The 9605-nt window shown below is 37.7% G+C and overlaps 1 protein-coding gene across 4 annotated transcripts in view; it reads right to left on the bottom strand.

Moving 5' to 3' along the window:
• LOC116840583 (colorectal mutant cancer protein) overlaps positions 1-9605 on the bottom strand; it is a 99708-nt gene that overhangs the window by 76753 nt on the left and 13350 nt on the right. Inside the window, exon 1 of one of the 4 annotated variants that reach the window (XM_032807452.1) lies at positions 188-206. The exons of the other annotated variants lie outside the window; for them this stretch is intronic. The gene's annotated coding sequence lies outside the window, so the exon portion shown is untranslated. Of the gene's footprint in view, positions 1-187; positions 207-9605 lie in introns of those variants that run through there. 4 annotated transcript variants of the gene reach the window in all.

Raw genomic sequence — 9605 nt, 5'->3', positions numbered from 1 at the left:
CTCTCTCTCTCTCTTTCTCTCTGATTGTCATCGTATTTCTAATTCCCGTTCAATAAGTCCGACGATCGCCCGATTCTATTGCTACTTGAGCGAGTCGATGTTATTAGCAAATGTAAGGAACGTCGGCGCGATACGTCGCGACAAGCACCAGCTGTATACCGCGAAGAGAAACGAGAAGGTTACTTACAAATGACGTCTTCACGATACGCCCCGGTGATCGCACATCGCTATTCTCGACACTCCCGAGACTTATTAACGCGCGAGACCGCACTTTCGACGAATAAAAGACGCGAGAAACGCGGAGCGATGTGGATCGATGTGTGCCCATGGCTGCTGCTTGGCGCGAAAAGATCGAGCATTTCGCGCGATTCATTACCAACGCCTAGATTGAATAACCACGATGACAACCTCGTAGTGCGAAACGAACGCGATTGGCTAAGGCGTCCATCGTAGATCGCGTCGTTGTAGACGCGCGACCTCGTTCGCATCACTGGCGCGTTCATGCACTTTTGGCACTTTCGGCGCGCTAATGAACTTTTGGTGTACGTGATTGACAGCGCGCGCGTCTGCGATCCTTTCATGTCGAGCAATTGCCACGGATACAACGCTTCGTATTCCATACGTCTTTCGCTTGTGTCCTGTGAGTTTTTTGCGGAAACAAGTATTAGAATGCCGAAAACAACGACGTGCGGTCGTCTGGACATATTGTAAGTACATTATTACGGAGTAATTTCCTCCCTTCTCGATACATATAGCTAAGGTGACCAGACGTCTCGATTTTTCACTCTTTTTCCCGAATTTTTTCGAGCGCTATTCGGGACACCGATTTGTCATCATTTTCAAAGATTGTCAAGTAATTTCTGGATCTTTTTATCTCTCTCCTCCCGCTTCACACATTTATGAAGTGTCCCGAATTCAGGGCTGGAAAATCTGGTCACCTTAGAAAAAAAGCGTTTAAAAGAGTCTGATTTTGATCTCCAAAGATGTAAGTAAAAGAAAATATTTTATGTAAATTTTGATCTCTATACGTTATTAAAAACTCGGAACTGTTTTTGAAACATCTTGAGAATTAAGCAAGAATATGATATTCGGTTGATATAGAGTTATATGTATGTAAAGCAAATCTCTATGAAGAAGGAAAGGTGCTGTGTGTATGTGTAAGAGAAGATATGTATGCGATCTGTACGGCGCACGCCTTAACCACTTGCTCGAGTTACTAACCATTCTAAACCAATCGCGTTCGTTTCGCACTACGAGGTTGTCATCGTGGTTATTCAATCTAGGCGTTGGTAATGAATCGCGCGAAATGCTCGATCTTTTCGCGCCAAGCAGCAGCCATGGGCACACATCGATCCACATCGCTCCGCGTTTCTCGCGTCTTTTATCCGTCGAAAGTGAGTCTCGCACGTTAATAAGTCTCGGGAGTGTCGAGAATAGCGACGTGCGATCGCCGGGACGTATCGTGAAAACGTCATTCGTAAGTAATCTTCTCATTTCTCCTCGCGGTATATGTAAGGTGACTAAATTTCCCAGCCCTGAATTTGGGAAAATAGAATTTCAAAGTTATAACTTCTCAAGTAACTAATTGTTGCGACTGACTGTATAAACATGATAGAGGTAACCTTATTTTATGTATTAATGCCCGCCACGATCCTGTTAACATGATCCTTTTTGTTTCGTAATAACTAAAATACGCGAATATATAGCCACATAGTCATCTTGCTTTGGTATCTGCTTCAGTTGCTCAGTAATGCGGACTAAAGAAAGCCACATGTAAAATATAGTTAGGTTTAATTAAGTTGAATTAGTAGAGTTCCTCCTCAGACTTTTATTTTAAATCTTTTAACATTATTGCATAATAAAAATGTTGAATTATTTAATTTAATTTTTAACTTATTTAATTTTTTATTACTTAAACTATTAATCGCTTCACAATACTACTAAACAACTACTAAACCAACACACCTCCGTCTCAGTGGATGCATTTTTATACTCTGGCTCTTTTAATCCGATTTTATATAATTTATCCTTTTCCCTATATATATATTTGTTTACATCTTCTATCTTACATATATTTCTAAAACATTTTTCGTTTCCCTGCATTCTCCCTCCCCAGAAAACTCGCAGGATGCGTGGTAGTTTCATGCATCAATCAAATTTTTATATATCATGTTTTTGCTTAATTTTCAAGGTAATTTATCACAAACTTTTTAACAGCTTTATCATATTCGGGAGATTAAAAATCTACAACACTATCTCTTTTACTTACACCTTTGAGGACTCATATCGACTCTTTTTAGACACACTTCTTTATTAATGTATTTTATGGGATGCTTTTATGTCACGAATACACGTTTACAATTGCAACTTATTAATTGGTCATTTTAACACGTTTTACGCTGGACCGATTTTCGGTGATTTTCCATTCGCGCCGAGTGGGTTGCATACGCCTCATAATGTGATAGTTGCTTTATACATATTTTAGCACCGATATATGATTTTATAAAATAAATACCTTACGATAATGTTAAATTTAATTGCGAAAATATCAAATGCCCCAAATGGAAATTCAGTCTACATGGAGAGAAAAAATATAAAAAAATAGTAAATGTTTATATTTCGTGGATATTAACAACATATTTGAGTTTTAAATATAAATTCCTTTATTTAAATCGAATAAATAATTATTTTAGTGAGAAACTTATGATGTTAATACTCATAATAAAATCTATTTTTTATACCAAAATCTCATTATAATAGACATACGTAACATCTCTGTGAAGTTAGCTCCCGACTTTTAATAAAAAAATGTTTTGCATAAAATTACGCCAAATCGTTTATAGAAATATGTAGTGAAAGACTTGTTTGTAGTAAAAAAATTAAAAAGTTACGCGGGGAGAATAAAAAAATTGTCAGCCCTCCAAAATGGGGGGCTGACTTAAGAAGTGACCTAATTGACGCCAAATAATTCGTAGAGGTTTGTAGATACGTAACAAAAAATGCATGCTCCTATTATTTTGCGATTTTTAACCTCCCGAATTTTACTCTTATCAGGATCCCCTCAATATCGGAACACACTCATTCGCCCTCGTAACACAATACGTGCGCTCGAAATAAACGGTAAATATTCGGCGCGATGCGCGTAGAGAATGTTACTCACGGTTACGCGCGTGTCGAATATTTGCACGCCGGCAATTAAGCGCTCGAACGCCGGGCTGAATACGCGATAAATGTGCGTGTGGCCGCCACGTGGGAAACGATCGCGTTGTAACGCGTGGTTTATCATCGACGTCAATTCGGCGCGTTTATCCCACCCAAGCGTGTGCGCCACTCTGGCGAGAAGAGTGAATTTAATGGCTTATTTAATTTCCTACGCTCTGTTTACGGCGCCACGCGCCCCCCTTTTCCTCTCCCTCTTATACGACGCGTCGACGCGTCGTCGTCGTTGTTGTTGTTGTCGTTACGCGAAAGCTAGCCCTTCGTATCTTATCTCACGATCTGCGTCGAATCTTTCGCTCGTTAATGGTCACGCGAAAAGATTTGCTGATAATTCGGATTTGTAATATCCACTTGGAGAAAATTCCTCGTGGAAACTTAACATTTTCACAGATAAATTTATCAAAATTGGTAGGAAATGATTTAACTTTAAAGCAATGTAAATATGACAATCACGCGTCAATCACGCCACAAAATTCTCTTCTTTTTTGTGGAATTTTGCGATAAATGTTTATCTACAGTAATGTATGTTATATGTTGCATGCACCAATGTTCGAATGGAGTAAAGTTGTACTGATGAATATATGTGTAATTCTATAAAATTTATATTTTATCGAAAATATATTTTTATAAAATACTATCATTTTATACAAATTTTATTTTCTTGAATGTAAATTTGTTTTATTTTTCTAAATTTTAATTTTATACTTTTTTATTATTTTTAATTTAATTTTATTTAATATATTTTTATAAAATACTATCATTTTATAGAAATTTTATTTTCTTGAACGTAAATTTGTTTTACTTTTCTAAATTTTAATTTTATATTTTTTCATTATTTTTAATTTAATTTTACTTAATATATTTTTATAAAATACTATCATTTTATAGAAATTTATTTTATAGAAATTTTATTTTCTTGAATGTAAATTTGCTTTACTTTTCTAAATTTTAATTTTATATTTATTATCTTTAATTTAATTTCATTTAATATATTTTTATAAAATACTATCATTTTATAGAAATTTTATTTTTTGAATGTAAATTTGTTTTACTTTTCTAAATTTTAATTTTATATGTTTTTATTATTTTTAATTTAATTCTTTGAATATATTATTTACGATAAGGTTTTGAAAGAAGGATTTCGTAATAATTTCCCTTTCACCTTTGCTTCATCATCACGGAACAACCGGCAGGTGTATCTCGGCTGATTGCGTTATCAGTTGCGCGCATACGCGTTGTTAAGAATGACCTGTTGGAGAGGCAGGACAGGAGAAGCGTACACGTTTTTATCTCTAATCAACTACCAAATTTTGGTATTTGTTAGGAAATCCTTCTTTCAGATTCAGAGGCAGTACGGACAGCCAACACACAGACGGGTCGAAATTATCAACGGAGGATACTCTCAAGCCTCTGTCGAAGAGAATTCCTCTTCTCTAAGGGCTCCGCGGGAAATTTCGAGGGAATAACACGGAAAATAGCATGTCGATATCGGTCGTGGCGCGCGATTGGATCAAAACTCAATTCCCGTTGCCTCGACTTGTAACGCGCTGATCTCGTTATGGCCCTTTCCGCTTTTCGATCCAGCGAATTCTCCTGCGAAATTCTCCTGCCTTTACTTTTAATCAGCGCTCGTGAAACGGCCGGAGAGAAAGAGACAGGCAGGCCAGCCCGAAGCGCGTCGCGCCGGTGGAAGGAACAAAAGAATTCGGGACTGAGCAGGAAAAAAGGGAAGAGGAAAAGCAAGGGTAGAAAAACGAAGCATTGAAGAGATGGGAAATGCAGAGAACGCGTATTTCGTCTCTCTCTCTCTCTCTCTCTGCTCCACCGCTTTGCTCTGTTTGGCGCACGACAGAATAATCTTTATACAGAGTTCGCCACTTTTCGCGGTATCAGAAGCGCATCTCACCGCGTAATGCGTTTTGCGTCGTTAATGTCCGGCCGGAGACAAAGAGCTAGCTAGCTAACTGCTGCTGTTGTTGCGAATTAAAGCGACCACCACGAGAGCTCGACGGAGATTTTACGGATCAATAGAGAGGAAAAGAGTCTCGGTCGCGGCTCGCGCTCTTGCCTCTTTTTCCCTCCCAATTAGCCGCTATGAATTTTCATAGCATCCGTTACACTTTACCGATAACCGCGCCATATAGTCTACCGCAAAAGGGAGCGGGGAGGAGGAGATCCAGATCGCAAGCCGGCGAGACCTCTTCGAGAAGGTGACGCGTACCATTCCGCGGAGCGGAACGACCCGGCCGCAGGAACGAACGCCTCCACCATTGTAGGAAAATGTGAAACCGCTGCGACTCTTGCGCGATAGCCGAGATTTCTCCCGCTCGCTGGAAAACACCGATTCTCTCGGAATCGTACGAGAGATTATTGTTCTGATGCGTGAGACTCGCAAGAAAAAAAGGAACTTTCTATCTTTAAATCACACGCGCGGGAAACGCGATTGCGATTCCCCGTTACGTCGCCGTCGCGGCGAGTGTCTTTCTTCGACGCCTCTCCGACGAATCCGCAGGATCTACGAGGTAACCTTTACGTTAAAGTTCTCATGAACTCGTGGCTGCGCGATCAACGCATTGCATTATTCAGCGATCCTGACAGCGTGTTTATCACTTGGACCTATATTGATAGTCGTTTCTTGAAACTCCTCTCAAGCTGAATACTCGGGTCTGAACTCAGAACTCAGAATTGGGCGAATACTTCAGCTTAATTACGATCATAGACTACAGCGATTACAGTTATAGTGTTATATGTATTAGATGTAGTGTCATGTGTAAAAATCAACTGGAAAATTTGGATGTGACTCTGAATAAGAATCCGAGTTCTTATATGAGACAAGTTTCAGGTGATAATTATTAATATGGGCCTAACAGTTGTCACTTAAAACTTGTCTGTGTTTTTCATTTAAATCATATAAAATATTATATATATTTGCAATAGCGATTTAAATTAAAAAGAAACTTATATTTGAGCCTAATGTCTGTATTAATAGTCATTACTTGAAACTCGCCTCGTGTGAGATATCCAGGTTTTAATTTAGAGTTAGATCTGAAGCTTTCAGAGTTGAATAACATGATACACGTGACGAAATTAAACATATACTCGAGCAAAGAGAGAGAAAGAGAGAGAGACACAGAGACGCGCATACATACGAGTACACAGAGGTAGCCGACCGTCAATTTTGGCGCCGCATGCGATTACCGATAATGCAGTTAATTTCGGAATCCGACTGATATTAATAATTCGCGGGACGCAGACGACGCGAGACCTTGACGTCGGCAGCTATATCAGCGTATCGACCGCTGGCAGATTCATCAAAATTGCAGCCAACGGCATTAACTCCGAAAATAATTCGTTTAACGTGAAGGTTTGCTCCGTCTAAAAAGTGCATTTTCCGTTCTATTCCGAAGATACTTCAAGGTATCACCTTCGCGGGAATATTCCGCTTCCAGTGGAACCGGCGAATTATTCACGACGTAATGCGATAGCATATCCAAGGAAAGTATTCTGTTATCCCTTGTCCCTAAAATATGAGATCCGACATCTGATCGCGTCGGTGTAATTACACTAGATTACATATTTTGACTAATTTCTTACACTCTTGTCGTAAAGAGTCGCTCTTCAGTAAATCGGGTGAGCTGAATATTAATGTGACCTTATAAACTGTCGATCACGTCAGATTTCCGAGAAAATAGGAATTTAATCCCTAAAAAATGCGTTTTTGGCTATTTTTATAAATTAATAATATATAAGTCAGATATGTGCCAGCAACTTCGAAAAAATCTGAAATTGAAGCTTGGACCTTTATCTTTGTTTTAAAAAGTTGCAAAAGTCACATTTACGGAAGCATTATCACAAAATACAACAAAATAGCTAAAAACATAGCAAAATAGCTAAAAATTCACACTCAACAAATTTCTGAGTAAATTGAGTAAATTGGGACAAATTCAGAAAATAATAAAGAATTGTAAAAAAAAAAATATTTATTCGTGTCGCTTATACCATTTCTGGAGAGGGTTGAAATTGCAAAAACAACTTAGAATTAAATAAAAAATTCTGTATCCTGTAGAATAAGATTTTGATTGTATTTTTATTATAGTATATTGTATTATAGTATATTGTATTTTTATTATAGACACAATGGACTTTCGAAGAGTCATCTCTAAACCTATATTTATTGAAATATATTCAGACCAGAAATTTGTTGAGCGAAATATAATTTCGCCATTTTGTTGTATAAATTTGTGACATTGCGTCACCTCCTTGTGTGTGTAAAAGTGGCTCCCACAAAATTGCACTTTACGTTTCCGATTTTTGCAAAGGAAAATGGAAGTTCAAGCATCAATTTCTCGAAGTTGCTAACACGCCTGGTTCACACATTAAGAATTTGTGAAAATGGCCAAAAGACGTGTTTTTAACTCTTATTTTAAACCCTTATTTTTTCGGGGACCTGACGTAATGCACAGTTTTTGTGACCACATTTGTATTCAGCGCACTCAACTTGCTACAGAACAAAATTTTTCATGCCAAGTGCAAAATCTTATGACATAGCGTTATCATCTATTTCAATTATCATAGCTGTTTGATAGTTCGATCCTTACTCGTTAGTCTAATTGCTCCGCGTCAAGTGCGAGAACCGCGATAAGCGTGCGAACATCGACGACAGAGAAATACGGCAGTAGCCGATATAGTTTGCGCACGCAAACTCCCGAGTCGAAATTTCGCTTCTGTGTTAATCCTGCGAATGCTGTCAAACTTGAAGGATTAATGGAGAACCCCGAGATATAACGTTGTAGACTATTATGTTACTTTGATGCTACAAATGGATACTCACAAGTAAACCCATCCAAAACACACTCCGACTTCTTTTTAATTTGGCACAAATGTGGAAGTACACGCAAAAAAAATTTCAGTTCGTGCAACGAAATAGGAACCAACTGAAAATTAGGTGATCAGAAGCGATATCTCTGTTAAGAAAAGTAATATTTCTGTTGTCGCAAATATTACCGAAAATAAAATAAATAATACCGAAAATATTCGTCTGAACATTCAACGATATTAGAACTCGGTTGAGGCAACTAGAACAATTGACTATACAGAAGCCTCATGAAGGAATTTTTCTGTTCCTACATCTGAGTTTTCGTCTGATCCCTGAGCAACCGAAAATTCGGTTGTACCAACAGAATTGTTTTTTCCATGTACATAAAATATTTAGGTCATATTTTTTCATTTTGGCCCACTTTGAGGATAGTTTATAGCTTTTTAATGTTCTCACTTCTATTAAGTGCAACAAAAATGCATAAGAGATAAAATTGAATACAAGATATAGTTAAATAATTTTAACAAAATCGGCATAGCTGAGACACGAACCATTTTAAATTTCTTTAGAGATTCCAACCGAAATTCCAATAAAAATATTTTAAATCTGTGCTAAATTAGTTAAAAAATGATTCAAATCTCGAATAGACCGAGATATTATTTGTATAAGTAATTTTTTTTCAACTTTTTATATGTTTTGTTTAAACATTGATTTACTGATTCATTTAGTTTGCTGATTATGAATATAAAATCAAATGTGCAAAATTACTTGTATAAATAATAAAATGTTTAAACAAAATTAAACAAAATTACTTGTATAAATAATAAAATGTTTAAACATTTAAAAAGTTGAAAAAAAATTATTTATATAAATAATTTCTCGGTTTGGCCGAGATTCGAACCATTTTTGACTAATTTAGCATAGATTTGAAATATTTCGGTGGATTTAGCATAGATTTGAAATATTTCGGTATATTTGGGAATCTCGGCTAAAGAAACTTAGAATGGTTCGCGTCTCAGCTTTGCCATCTCCCAAGCTATTTCCCTATTGATATCGTAGTGGAATAATTTGTTTTGAGGATTCTGATTGAAATTTAACCTGCATTGGAAAAATATCAAGAATTGCAGGAATTTACGTGTAAAAAAATATTAAGAATTGCAGGAATTTACTTTTTAAGTAAAAATCGGCCTATTTTGTCCATCGATGCATGCTGCCGCACGACGAGGACGATTGTGGACGTCGATCATGCCAAAAATTTTCCAGCGCGGGGCGCGTACACATCCCGGTCAGCACGGCCGGAAAGAGAGAGGCGTAAATAACGATAACTGGTCGGGACGATTTCGAGATTTATCGCGGGTGAGCCGAAGCGAAGCGAAATAAACGAGGCTACAAGAGCGCGCGGGCGAGCTGCCGCGCGTAACGAAATTACGAGTGCGGGTTTGGCCGTGCAAAAAGCCGGGACAGGATGGTTTCGACGGAACGCGCCGCAAAATGCGGCCGTTTGCCTGTGCGAAGATTCCGATTTTGATCGGCGATGTGAAGTGCACGATTCAAAACAGAAAGAGGGGGG

Source organism: Odontomachus brunneus, unplaced genomic scaffold, assembly GCF_010583005.1.
Source record: "Odontomachus brunneus isolate Ranch 3 - 2012 unplaced genomic scaffold, Obru_v1 Obru_scaffold_010, whole genome shotgun sequence".
NCBI lineage: Eukaryota > Metazoa > Arthropoda > Insecta > Hymenoptera > Formicidae > Odontomachus > Odontomachus brunneus.
The sequence above is the reverse complement of the archived record's forward strand: the minus strand, read 5'-3'. Positions and strand labels throughout refer to the sequence as shown.